The sequence below is a fragment of the Limulus polyphemus genome, unplaced genomic scaffold (assembly GCF_000517525.1).
Source record: "Limulus polyphemus unplaced genomic scaffold, Limulus_polyphemus-2.1.2 Scaffold1019, whole genome shotgun sequence".
NCBI classification, from domain to species: Eukaryota; Metazoa; Arthropoda; class Merostomata; order Xiphosura; family Limulidae; genus Limulus; species Limulus polyphemus.
In genome coordinates, this window is record NW_013666629.1 from 73,615 (window position 1) to 84,826 (window position 11,212).

At 33.3% G+C, this 11,212-nt stretch overlaps 1 long non-coding RNA gene across 1 annotated transcript in view; it reads right to left on the minus strand.

Moving 5' to 3' along the window:
• LOC111086321 overlaps nt 1–10,737 on the minus strand; it is a 24,364-nt gene extending 13,627 nt beyond the window's left edge. The window contains exon 1 of the long non-coding RNA XR_002611043.1: nt 10,621–10,737. This is a non-coding gene — a long non-coding RNA (uncharacterized LOC111086321). The remainder of the gene's footprint in view (nt 1–10,620) is intronic.
• Nucleotides 10,738–11,212: the final 475 nt, after the last annotated feature.

Consider the following 11,212-nt stretch of genomic DNA (forward strand, 5'->3'; position numbering starts at 1 on the left):
TAACGCCCCCACGGCATGTTTGGTGTGACGGGGATTCAACCCCGCGACCCGCAGATTGCGAGTCGAACGCCCTAACCACCTGGCCCTATACCTATATAACACGTAACATAAAATATTTGGAAAAGCAAGGCAGAAAAGTAAATTGATGTAATCAATATATACATTTATATAATACAACTGTCGTGTTTGTTGTACGTAAGAATAAAGAAAAGTGTGTGTGTGTGTGTCTAGATACATTCGTATATTCCTGTATATCGTTTAGCTGGAGGAAGAATTTAAAATGTCGTCTTTGTACAGGTATAACAAACGAGGTCGTGTTTAGGGCTACGCCACTGTTTCACCTGCATGCAAACCCCATTTCTCGTTAGCACGAGTCAAAGAATAAAGAAAGTGTTTAGCATAATATGCCCTCGATACTAGCAACGCTATCCAACATATCAAACCAGCCACGTTTCTTGGAGTTGCAACTATAAACAATGCACGTTGACGTCTACACACGTTGTCTCGTGTCTGGCAACTCCCATAATCTTTTATACTACTTATTTCAATGAATAATGTACCCTCGGGTTCACTGTTATTTCAAAACAGTTTTTATTCGATTTAGTAAATTGACTTATTTATCATTCTTCTTGCGCCTGGATCTATAAACTGTCTAATCTACTATATCCAGTCTCTTTGTTTGTTTGTTTTAAATTTCGCGCAAAACTACACGAGGGCTATCTGCGCTAGCCGGCCCTAATTTAGCAGTGTAAGGAAGGCAGCTAGTCATCACCACCCAGCCCCAACTCTTGGGCTACTCTTTTACCAACGAATAGTGGGATTGAACGTAACATTATAACGCCCCCACGGGTAAAAAGGCGAACATGTTTGGTGGTACTCGCGACCCGCAAGTTGCGAGTCGAGCTCCCTAACCACCTGACCACGACGGGCCATATCCAGTCAGATCTGAAAAGATCGTTTTATTAGGTAATAATACGGATTTTTATAGGCAACGTTGAATGTATATATAATTGTATAATTAATTAATATATTTTACATTTCATTCCATTTTGGGGGGTGCACAATATTTCTAGTGTTTACAACAAGGGCGCACAACACTCCAGGAGAAAACAAAAATCCCGTTTTCATGGTTTCGAGGTGTGTGTTACTAACTGTTAGATATAAGTAGGATACTACTTATAATATAAGATTCACTAAATCTGCGCTCCAAGAACATAAATTCAGTAAAAAAAAAAAAAAAAAGCAGGTCTCTCACTGTACTACCTGTGCTTATACGAAAAGGGTTCTAGATGTTTTGAATTTTTTAAACTTTCGTCTAATATTTGAAGAATGGGTTTTAACATAAACTGAATGACAAACATATTTTGTAGCATTGTGACTGATATATTGGAGTTATTCTTTAGATATATATTCAATTGTTTTGTTAGTGTTGATGAAAATCAAGATCAAGGTCATCATGTATATTTATGTTGAAAAAAAAAGGGATAAACAAACGTTTGTAAGGTCCTAAAATCATGCATACTGGTGATCAGAAAAACGTTTGTTGGTTTAAATTGATACATTCCTTTCAATAAAATGCATGCCTTGTAATTATCTATGCATAGTGTTTTCCATAAGCGTAGGGGCTTGATTTTGCCGGGGGGGGGGACAAGTTTTTGCCGAAAATACAAAATCGACCTTAAAATCATATACTATAAAGTTTAAAGTCGCTTGAAAAAACTTGTTCCAATGACTTTCTTATAAAATATAAATGTACATAAGAGAAGTTTGTGATGCGAAAATAATGAATGTTTGAAATAATACTTTCTTTATATTACTGATACAAAAAACAAATTCCAGGACGAAAATCTGATGTAGCCTAGAGAAGTTAAAGGACACAAATTTGTGGGTAATTTTACCAAATAAATTTATATTATTGGGGAATTTTGTTTTATGATCATCCAATGTGAAAACAAAATGAATCAAAATCACCTTTTGATCTTGTGGTTCGTATACCGATATATAGCCACAAGTACAGGTAATGACCTTAGTTATAGAAATCATGATGAAGCACTACAGTTATGAAAGACCCAGAAAAAGGAGAAGCAGCTTAGAAGAGGTTATCTCCAAGTGCCAGTTTCTCTCATTTTTGTCCTGACTTTTGACTTTAATATGTTTGAAGCAGCAAAAAAGGGTCATCACATACTGTGAGGCTACGAACTCTACAGAAACATAACTGTTAATTATAGTCATCGTTAAAGGACACACACTAATCTACCAGAAAGTTACAAAGCACATGGGGGCATGTCACATGTACGTTGTATCTTGTAATGACAGTTCTTTTTTGTATCGTTACATCATCAGATGCAATTGTAAACAATGATGTAATCACAAATTAGCTTAAGTATGTACCGACAAAGATAGATTCACACAAATGAAAAAACACACAGTAGAATAGACAAATACATAAAAAACAAATATAATCACAGAAATGTAAAGTGATAGGTCGATACAAATTCGTTTAATAAAAACAACTGCAATTCCCCCCCCCCCCCCCACCCAGGTTATTTTGGCGCCCTTGTAACACCGAGGGGATATGTGTAGATTCTGGTGTCAGCCCGCTGGATCAATACACAGACACCCTCGGAGGGGAGAACAAAGCTCGTTGATCGGTACACTAACCTCCCACAGCTTTGCACAGACAACTAGTATATGAACGGTTACTATGCGTTCTGTAGCCACGTGGTCTCGATGGAGCATATTGCTATATGCGTTTCCCATATACACTCACAAACGTATTTACACGTGTGTGTCCATAATCTATACTTTATAGAATAGGCATATACTACAGTTATATACACAATCAAATAAGCAACGAGAAAAACAAGAAAACGCCTACAAGTAAACATATACACATTTAAAGTTTTTCTTATATGCGTTCAAACGAAGCCTAATAACATGTATTAATAAAATCTTTTTATTTCTAATCATGTAGTTTGTTTTAAGAATAATGTCATGTAAACACTTGAGAAAAAAAATCTCGAAAGTAGGGATTTGGTCTGCCTTGTTAATCATAAGGTTGAAAGTGTATTTCTGGTACCGGCATAACATCACGTCTACTAAATGGCACTGACTTGTTTTTCTTAAACAAAATGTAATATTTTCGTAAATGTGTGAAAAATCAAGCTGCTTTAACTGGTAGGGTAATTAGTTTTAAGAAGCTGGTGATTTTTGGAATTGATTATTAAGTAAATAAACACTAATAGTTTAAGTTAGGAGATAATTTAGTGAAGTTTAAATATCTTGAGTTTTCTGTAGAATTTCAATAAAGCAAATGCCTTTTCACGGGTCGATCCACCACCAAGCCCTGAATGAGGCAATATCTATAATGAATCCGGATTAAATGAAGTATACGAACACGAATATACATACATATATATACTAGCTGGAGTACCCATTCGTTGGACGGCTAAAATAAAAACTGAAAAGAAAGACATACTGTTTTCAATAATTCTATCAATATGAAATTAGATGTGGGATCCACGTCAAGTTTGGTGCTGATTGATCAAAAAATGTGGATACACGCACATATTGACGTTTATTTATACAGATATATAAAATCAACCCAGAAGGCCGCTGAAAAGAATCATCATGTTATTAACACTGTTAAACAGGAGGTAGTATATTTTATTTAGGCTTCACTTATATTTTTGCTGGGGTAAAATCTTTAACAAACGATCTTCAAGATAAATAAATGCTAAGAACCTTCAAGTGAAAGCAAAGGAGAATAGGTCATGTCAACCGTGAAGCCTTTTGTCCAATACCAGGGCTCATTAGCCCAGCTGGAATACGACAGACATAATAGTGGTCTAGGCGCTATATATATCGCCACGTTTCATGAACAACTGTTAGGATTTGAATCAAATTATTATGCAAATGAATTGTAATTACGTGCTATTATATCAACCTTTATTCTAACACCAGGGGGCTACCACAAACCTGTATGGATAAATTTCAATATAAAAAAGGAACAAAATGTAAGGCGCTTCTCACGTGTAAAGGCTAATTGAGTAGCATCGCCTAGATTTTAAAACAGTATTTCTTGATTGCTCAAAAGAAGAAAAAAAAAACGTATCACACGAGGTACCCAAAGCTGCACGCAGTGCGCGTGGTCGTCAATTTCTTGTAAAATATTTGTTTGTAAAAGTGTAATACAGTGGTAGTTTGCACACCTCCAGAATGCATTGATAATTTCCGTTGTATGGTAAAAATGTGCAGATACAGTAATTTTTATTTCTACCACACAGACCCAATTATAAATAAAGGTTGTCTTATCTTTTTTCACGAAATAAAAAGTTGATATATGACCTTGAGACGTATTGATCTGAAACATCCATCTTTACGAGGCTGGTTTCACCCGTTATCCAGGGTTAGCTAAAGTTTAAAATCAAGGCTACAGTTCGGTTGCTGTCATAAAATTTTGAGAAATATAACGCAGTTATAGAGATAGGATATAAAATGAATTAGTATACCAGTGGTCGGAATTATCAGTTGCAGTCGTCAGCTGGAAGGCTTGCTCGCTCTTATAGAATCCATTTGTTTGTCTGTAAAAGTTGTGATTATATCGTAATGACAAAAAATGAAAGATTGCCGAAGTGTTATAATATTGGCTTGCTTAAATTCCCATGGAATGCATTTGTTCAACAGTATAATTAATCGATCTTGGAACAATCTTTGTAATGAGGGTGCTGAAAACCAGTGAATAAAGTCGAAACCTCTGTATACTGATGGAACTACGCACGCACAGCAAGCCCACACGTCAAACAAAGGGGAACATAAGTACCCTCCACACCCCTAGTTCCCGCGCCCTTGGTATAATTTCGAAACGTAAAAAAAACGCGTATTATTCTTAACTTCATAGACAACAATTTTTATATAGTTATGTTTGCCTACTTAACATGAAATGGGACAGCAACTGTTCCTTGCATTGCTGGCATGTTAATAAAGAAAAGTGAAATATATTACATAATTATTCTTACTTGACGTAGCATACAAGTTGTTCTGCCCCAGTGAGTTTTTAGTCAAGGACCGCGTAGTTTCTTTTTTATTAAAACAGCGCGTATACCGCACGAAACGCGTGAGCATCACGTATACACACCTCACGTTTATTACATAAGCATGAAATGACTACAGCTTCAATATCTATAAAACTCTAGCAATCACCTGACACGTTGTATTGGTTATGTATCTGTATTAGTCCTAAAAAAAAAAAAACGTTGCCAGTCAATGTAGCAAAGCAGCTGACTTCCTTCCTTGAACGTTGAAATCTTGTCTCTTTCTCACTTAAAAGCTGTTCTCATTTTCCAGTCAGCCGGTTTATTTAATATATCTGATGTTCTGTGTACGGTAACATGTAGTATAACTGCGTTGAATTTAAATAAAAAAAAACTCCAAAACACGGCCAGTTGAAATTTATAGAACGTTTAAAAAAGTTTTATTTTACGTTAATAGTTTGTCCCAATTGTGTGATTACCTTTAGAAACTTGATAATAAGTGTACTGTCAGTCAAGTTTTAGCTTGTTGGTATTTTATCGTACATACAGTGACAGAAAAGACAGATAATACATGACAATGTGCCACATAATCCACGTGTTGAGTGTTATCACCCACACCAGCTGATCCTCTACTGACTGATACAAAGTATACATGATAACAAAGCCCGGGGCAGAAGATAAACTGAAAAACACATAGCGACTGCACAATAAGGCTGCATTATAAAACGATTCAAAGTGTGTTGGAATTCCTGCGAGGTCAATGCCACTCTCAATAGTCATGTACGTTGCACATGAATATAACATTTAACACGTTGGCTGCCATGTGCCCCACCGATGGGTCACAACCGACTTTTAGTTATGGAGCGCGTAACATACTGAGGGATCACAGACAATTATGTTTCAAAGCCAAATTTCTCTTGTCGCATATGAGCTTGGGATATTGTGACTGTTCTTCGGCACCTTTTGAATGTTTAATTATATTTATACTTAATTTATAATGTGGTAGCCATCGTGTTAAGTATAAGAAAAGATAACGAAACAGCAGTTTAATGAAACCAAGCAAGATCTGTATGGCACCTTTTTGAGGGTGGGGTCATCACATCCGTAAACGTGACTGGCCAGTTATTCCAAAGTCAACTTCATTTACATCAATTTATATTAAGGAGGTTAGTGCAACATATTAGTGAACAAGTAACACTAAATTAAAAAAATAACATTATTTTTTCGTTTTTCTTATTCAAATTTTAAATATAATGTGCTGCATTGTCAAAACTTTATTAACAAGATGAATAAAAATTGTGAATTTAAAAACCTGCAAATAGGGATCGTAAAAAAGTAAGCAAACAAGGCAAGAGATACTATAGACATTATTTACTCAAACTACAAATCCCTATTGTGGCCCCATGGCGCATGCTGTCACCTAGATTTACAGTCAAAATAGATATATTTTAAGCTATTAATGTCTACAGTATCTCCAGCCTTGTTTGCTTACTTTTTTTTTTCAGTCCCTACTTGCAGGTTTTTAAATTCAAAATTTTTTATTGATCTTATTTTCTGGCTTTTGTATGCTCAAATATGGGCAAAGAATTACTTGATATGGTAGCTAACTTTATACATTGTAATGATAATAAACATAGCTAGTAGTTAGCTGATACAGTCCATGATGATTTACTGTAGCTATTGACTATATGATCGCATCAGTTCGAGATGTAAAATGTTAAGCTGCAGCTAAAGATTGTCATGAAGATTTGTTTGAGAACATAGTGAGCATTTATAGTTTCTATGTAACCAAATTATCTACATATAATGCATAGCCATGGGAAAATAATGCCTAGACTAAAACACAGCCCCCACTAAATCATATACAATTTTGACAGAAGAAAAGCAGCCTTTTAAATAAAACATATACGTCTGAAACGTATATGGAAAGCACATATATGAAGCATTACAACTGTATCAGCAATATGTCTTTTTTTTTAGGAGGGGGGGGGGATTAGATATGTGCATTGCCTTCAAACTGTCTTTTATACTATCAATGGCATACACAGAAATACACTATAGTTGTTTCTTTTTGTAAAGATGAGCAATTATCTAAAAATGAAAGAAAGTGAGATGCTTTTGGGGTCTAAAGGTCATTCCCCAGGACCATTTGAAAATGTGGATGTCTGAGATGCACTTTCAGGCTATTTGGGAGAAAGAAATGACCTTTTATCAAGCATGAAAACCCTAATACCTTTAATCTTTGAATTTAGACAAGTTTTTTCAAAAAAATAACTGAACTGTTAGCAGCAATTTTGGATTTCAAAATTTATGTCATTGTAGGTCTGTTACTTGCTGTATCATATTGTTAGGTAAGACATATTTTCCTTTAAATTGCCAAGACTAAACAGCACAAATTAGTTGAGTCAGGTATTCTAATGTGATTGTGAAAGGCTCCAAAGAGGGCCATGAAAGAGTTGAAAAGGTGCAACAAACATCTGAAGTTATTTTTTTTTGTAAAATAGTCATATTTTCAAAAAAAAAGTAATCATCTTAACCTCTGTCTGGCTGTGTTAAAGGGAAAACATGTCCTTTCTTCTTTCTTTTTAATTCATCTCTGGTTTTGACTCAAAGCTATACAAGGCCTGTGTGTGTGTGTGTGACTTGCAGGCATATCATATATTCTCTACTGGGTTTAGTTATAAATAATAATTCTATTTTTTTATTTATTTAGTTTCTATGCAGTTTCAACATAACGACATGATCCAGAAAGTTGTTGAGGTTGCCTTATTGTAATTGCTTTCATTCTTTGTTCCGTATAGTAGACAATGTCTATTCTGCCTGAAAGGATATTGCAGTAACATATAGCATTCATATTGAAAGGATTAGCAACTGTGATATCCTTTGCTATCCAAATGGACAATGTCTATGTTACAGCCAACTAATGCTGACAGAGAACAAGGGTAATGAGGTGACGTTATCTACTGGACAAAGAAACAGAGATTACTTGTTGAATTATACAAATTCAGATCAATTTGGAGATTGTGTTTAGTTCTACAAAAGTTTATCTTGAGAGAGAGCAAGCTAAGGACTTAATCATGAGCCAGTAGAAATGACCATCTTTCCTGTGTGCAAGAATGCATGCTGTTTTCTTTTCTTTTATAATAAAGATTATGTTCATTATATTAAGCTTATCCAGTTTCATTATTTCTCACCCACAAAAAAACTGAGTCATATTTTCAGTACAGACTACAAATTTCTTGGTTAAAATCTGCTGTTATTAGTAGATATAAACAGTTGATACTTGCAAGGAAATCAGTTCACCCAAAAATACCAAATGTGCATAGCCATCCCTAATTTTGAACTGACAGACTAAGAGAAAGGATGCCAATTAAGAACAATCACTACAAATACATCTACATCTCAAAAGTATGAAGAATATTTTTGCAGCAATGGGGCAATGGCCTGAAAAATGCCTCAATGTTTTGCCAGTTTACACATTTTAAACAACTGAAATATCTTGTACTATATGTGCTTTGGCTACCATAGTTCCAGCTCAGCTGATAATTTCTAGTATTTAATGAAGAGATTCATGGCCAGTGATTTGCAGTTTATATAGGTTTGAAAGATACTTTTACACAATTCTACTTACAAATCCACAAACACATAAAGAAATGTAAAACAATGAATATGTGCAGCCATGCATAATTATAGCACTTGTGCTATACCTGAAAAGTCTGAAACTTGTTTTAATAAATACAAACAAAAACTTTGAAACTGTTTTTAAGGTATGGGTGTAAAGCTTTTAGTGGTAAAGCTGTTTCATTAAGTAAACTGCTATTTTCAAAAATTTGCAATGCTATGTATTATAACAAAACTTAAGGACAAGAATGGGCTTCTTGGTCTATTTAGGCCATCCTATCCACTAAACCAATCTTTGAAAAACGATAAGTCAGAACAAAGAGAAATTTTTTGATAAATAGTGTATGATAAGTATGCTTGAATTGTGAAGTGATAATGTTGCTAAAAAGATTTTAAATATTAGAAATAATATAAATATAAGCTTTAGAAGTTCATATTTATAGATGTCCTTTCTTAACTAAACACTGTAAATGTATGTATGTATGTATGTAAGCAAGCAAGCACACTGTTCATTTACATATCACATATAATTTTATCCCTTAAATTACTGACTTGTTTTTATACCATTCACTACTGTTGAGTCCTACAATGCATGTACTACATCATATTGATCACTCCTTCTCTATATAAAACATACAGGAACCTCCACAGTAATTAGTGGAATTAATTTTAATATTGATAGTATTTTTAGTAGCTGACTTAAATGTTGTTAGGGATCTTGTCTCAACATAATCATGGACACACAAGCAATATGGTGAATAAATAACTTTGAAAAAATGTATGTCAAAATCTGGTGGGATCCATACAGGCCTCACTGGTAATTCTATGGTTAACTTATACGTGACTGTGAAGGGATAAACTTCAACTATATTTGTTACGTGTTTTCACAGTCGTAATTAATGACAAAAACTTATATTGGGGACTGAAAAGTGACTTTTAATTACTATGATGGCAAAGTTAGCTAACTCTTTTAATTATTACCACAGTATATTTTTAAGACATATTCATTAATTATAATAAACATGAATTAGTTTTATAGTTCATTGTTATAAGTTTATGTTTTAAAATTGAGCTTTAATAAATGAATATTTATCAATCACCCCACATGAGAAATTATAGCATACTGTGGTTTCTTTGATTCATTTAGCTTATACATACTGGAAATTATATTCCCCTTTCAAGTTAGGTTTTTAATATTTGTTGAAAATGTTAGGAAAACATGTAGGTTCAAGAAATCAATTTAACACAAAAATACAAAACCTTTCTTCATCAGGATCAAACTTTTCAAAAGCACTCAGATTATAGGATTTTGTATTTTGGTGTTAATTTTTGTTGGTGGATTGGTTTACTCAGGTAATTAAAACTTACATTCAGTCAGAAAATAAATACTTCCCTTACAGAACAAAATAACATTTATCAAGCTGTGGTATTTGCGTATTGTTCCAAAGTATCAGTGTTGAGCTCCTCATCACTTGTAATTTACTTTTGATTAGATGCATATTAACACTTGTAATGAATTATGACATGAGTAATTCTATATACATACAGATTAATATAATTTAAGGACAAGGAACCTGATCGTCCATCTAAGTCATCCCATCCACTAAACTAAACTTTAAAATGAAAATAAAACACTAAAAGTCAGCCCTTATTATACAAATACTTATTAAGCTTTCCCTTACATTTACTACATCCACCACATCTGAAGGCAACCTATTCCAAATGCTAAATACTATCCTGTTTGAAAAATAAAAATGTCTTAGCTAAAGATGACTCCTAACCTGCCGAGATTTATATTTATGTCCCCTAGTCCTACCATTCTCACCATTAGGTACAAAAAAAGATGATGCATCAACACAATTATTTCTCTTAACAATATTAAACACTTCAACCAGATCCCTTCTAACCCTTCTTTCTCTTCAAGAGAATACAATTTCAAAGATCTTAACTGACTTTGTATAACAACCTTTCCATCTCTGGTATCATCCTAGTACCTCTTCTGTGAACATTTTTCAACAAATCATAAAATTTGATGTCCAAAATCTAGTGTAAAGTGAATGACATCTTGGATGTGTTTGTAAAGAACACCTGGTTTCAATGTAAATATAAAAAAATTGTATTTAATCAATTTTGTTCATACATTTCAAACAATAAAACAGATACAGTTTTGCATTCAATTTAAAACTTAATTTTAATAAAAATAAAAACTGTACCACAAATTGTAAACAAAGTTTATCATTATAGCAGAGGAATATTAACCATCTTTCACTTTTACAATCACACAGAAACTATATACATACATATGTACATAAACAGAAATTGTAACAATTATTATAGTAAAAAAAATTAAACACATTTTCCATACAAAAGGTTCAATTCTCAAATATGTAAAATAAAAACTAATATTCATTTAAAATTAAAAATAAAAAAGACCATAAATTTATTTTGTAAAATACAAAACCTGTTCCTAAAATTAGATATCAAAATAAAAGTATTTTAAAAATTGCTTTAGTTATTTAAAAACAATGTACTTGTATAACCAAACAAAAAAATGCAAC